General features: G+C 41.4%; 1 long non-coding RNA gene across 1 annotated transcript; it reads right to left on the bottom strand.

Annotated features, from left to right (window-relative positions):
* Positions 1-942: 942 nt before the first annotated feature.
* On the bottom strand, positions 943-3,070 carry LOC127342469 (uncharacterized). Its single transcript, XR_011754114.1, has 5 exons — positions 2,711-3,070; positions 2,526-2,622; positions 2,284-2,360; positions 1,324-1,397; positions 943-1,157 (listed from the first exon to the last, which is right to left on the bottom strand). It is a non-coding gene; the product is annotated as an uncharacterized lncRNA (long non-coding RNA).
* Between the last annotated feature and the right edge of the window lie 204 nt (positions 3,071-3,274).

The following is a 3,274-nucleotide window of genomic DNA, read 5'->3' on the forward strand; positions in this document are numbered from 1 at the left end:
GACATAGCCTTTCGCCTATTCGTCTTAGCACGGGATCCTACCCTATGGAGTATGTACCTCCCCGGCACCGTGGCAGCTCACCTCACTTTGAGTGTGGCTCCACCGCCAAGCCAGGAGACCCATAGTGTCTTCCGGACGGGTCAGCCCCGAAGGCCTCCCGTTATACTATTGTCTCCACCAATGACAATCCGGATTCAGGGGTAACCTTACCCTTATATAGTTGTGTGGTGTCCCATGTTAAGAAGAACAAACTATGAGCTAAGCCCCGTCCCACTCCAGGGTAATGTGGTTGCGATGTGTAATTGTTCCGGGCGAATACAAAGAACCATGTGTCGTTTTTCTCAAAAACCCAAGTCACACCCACACTTTCCTCTTTCCAACCATCTTTGTCAAGATCCTTCTCTTTCATAAACCATATGCTTCGGTAAGGTTGCCTCACCCAAGGTTTTCATAAACATTTACAACAAGGTAAACCTTGAGGGGTTCCCAACCTATAGTTTCATGAGTTGAACTAGTATTGCACTACGGCCGAGATGAGAGTCATCCCGTCATAGATGAGGTATAAAGGGGTAGTGCAGTGGATCATACTTGCTTAAGTTAAGCATGTATTATGACAACACAAGGAGGAATATACTCTCAGATTTATGGTGCTAACTACACAACTTAGATAGTGGAGTGTCACTATCTAACATATTCTCCAAGATGGTACACGGCATACCCCTCTCAAGTTGAGAATACACCAAGATCATGACAATGATACCTCTATACTACAAATGGGGTGGGTGTGGTGTAAGTTACTATCTTGAGATGGAACATGCTCAAGTTGAGCATACAAGATAACCAAGTGGGATAGCACGGCCTTGCTACCATGCATCCCATAACACAAGGACAAATAGAGGAGCATCACCACTAGGGAGTACCCCACTTGCAAACACACATAGATGACATAAATAGAGATAATAACACACATAGAATGAAGGTGCTTTGAACATCAACAAATGACATCCAACTAGACACCGGATCAGAGATCAAAAGATGGCTTGCCTTGGCTTATTTGTCCCTGTACTTCTTCAACTCTATCAATATAAGAATCCCAACAATATAAATAAAATCCTTGTCCAATTCCACTTCTTCTTCTTCTCCGGAATTGTTCGCATCTAGCGCCGGAAAATATAAAAGGAACACAATCAATCACATTGCATCAACAAGACAACATTCAACAATCAACAACTAACCATGCAGCCAAGGTATAACATACTAAGGACTTATAGATACCACAAAACAACTTCAAGAGTTTTAATTTAGAAAACCCCATTTATTTACCTAGTAAAGGTGTGAGAGTGCCACGACTTAGCAATTGCCTCTCTAGGTATCACCATGGCACAACTAAGTATCCCCTGGTAGATAACATCATAAAGAGGACAAGAGCATTAGTTTGACATCAAATACATTCACAAAACATTTTCAAACATTTTTGGAAAAGTAGAAAATAGTTTTCCTAACTTAGTTTGCTCACATAACACAACATCCAAAATAGGAAGCAAACCACATTCCACATCATTTGAAAACTTAAGCAAAACAATAGGGCTAAAGTTGAGTTGCAGAGGTTTTGTTTTGCAAGCATAAAACAAAGGTTGCCCAGTTCTAAATAAAAGAGTTGGTCAAGGTTTTTAAATAAACCCAACAAGTTTTGGTCCAACAATGCATGTCACACATATACCTTACTAACAGTAACGAAAATGCATGAACAGAGACTAACACTATTTTTCCTAGATGGCCAGTACTAATACAAGACTAACCCAATTGGATTCACTCAAAAATACTAAACCTACAAATTTAGGAATTTGTTTGAATCTGACTGTACAGAAAACAAGATCTGTAAGCCATAAATCGTAGAAAAATCCTAAAAATATGGGACCACTGGCATTTGAAAGGTATTTAAACAGAGAGGCATACACAATTGGATTTGGGTTAAAAATTATTTCTGAAACTCTCACAAATGGATTGACAAGATTACTGCATGTCTATACCATTTGCTTTACCTCTAGAGTTACAGAACAGATAAAGGTTTGAAACTTGTTTGAGATGATTAAGAAAACATTCCGTAGTCCTACAGAACTGGAATCACTCAATTAGGTTCAAAAATGGATTTTTGGTGATTTAAAAGCTAACAGCCATGTCTGCAGAACACACAGAACAAGTTTAATTCACCAAAAATCATACACAGATCAAAAAAAAATGAGGTCTGCTGCATCTGAAAGGTATTGAATAGGTGGTTCTTACCCAGTTGGTTTCATTCAAAAATTAGTTTCCAAGCTCCTGATTTAATTCGACAAAGTCAGATCTGACCAGATCTTGATCTGCAAACCATTTCATTTTCAGGAGGTCAATCGAAGTGAAACCACCGCCAAAATGAAGGTACGGGAGAGGGCTTTCAACCGCAGTTGAGTTTGCTCAAAAAGGTTTTGTAAAACGGAAGAAATCTCACAAACAGTGATTCTGCATGTTTGCAGAACTTTATTTACCATGCAAAATCCGTAACGAATTTGAGGATGAGACCAACGTCAAGTTGTAGATCTTTTCAATACCTATCTGCGGAACTTTGAATCACTCGATTTGGATCTGCACACAAGATTTGGCGGATTTTACAAGTTCGTACCAGAATCTGAAACAGCAAGATACAGAAATTACTGCAAGGTTTTGGACGAACTTTGCTCAAGAACTTCAGATCTGAGGATAGCTCAAGCTTCTCCATGCTTGGACCAACATGCACCTGCATCAAGATCCAATCTTAGCAATGGAGGAAGAGGAAGAGGAGAGAAAACCATCTAGGGTTGGGGAGAAGAAGGAGAGGGAGGCTCTCATGGTGAGGAGGAGCTTGAGGGAGGAGGGAGCTTCATCTTGGAGTTCTTTCCATGGCCATGGCCGGCCATGGGAGCTAGGTGGAGCTGCATTTTCGTGGGGGAGAGTAGGAGAAGAGTGTGAGGGAGTAGATAAGGTGGAGGAGTGAGTGGAGAGAAGAAAAATGAGAGCAAGAGGAGTGGAGGTGGCCGGCCAAGGGCCATTTATAGAGGGAGAGGGGGTTGCCTGCCTCCTTTTTGATTGGCTAGGATGGGTGGCTGCCCATTTAATTGTTGGGGTAGTTGAGAGGCAAGTCTTGCAAGAGAAGAAAGTGAGGAGGAAAGTGGCTGGCCGAAATTGCCATGCCAACATAATTGGCCGGCTCCATTCTTGCCAAATACAAGTGAACAATGTGAGGAAGAGGCACAACATC

Source organism: Lolium perenne, chromosome 3 (assembly GCF_019359855.2).
Source record: "Lolium perenne isolate Kyuss_39 chromosome 3, Kyuss_2.0, whole genome shotgun sequence".
Classification (NCBI taxonomy): domain Eukaryota; kingdom Viridiplantae; phylum Streptophyta; class Magnoliopsida; order Poales; family Poaceae; genus Lolium; species Lolium perenne.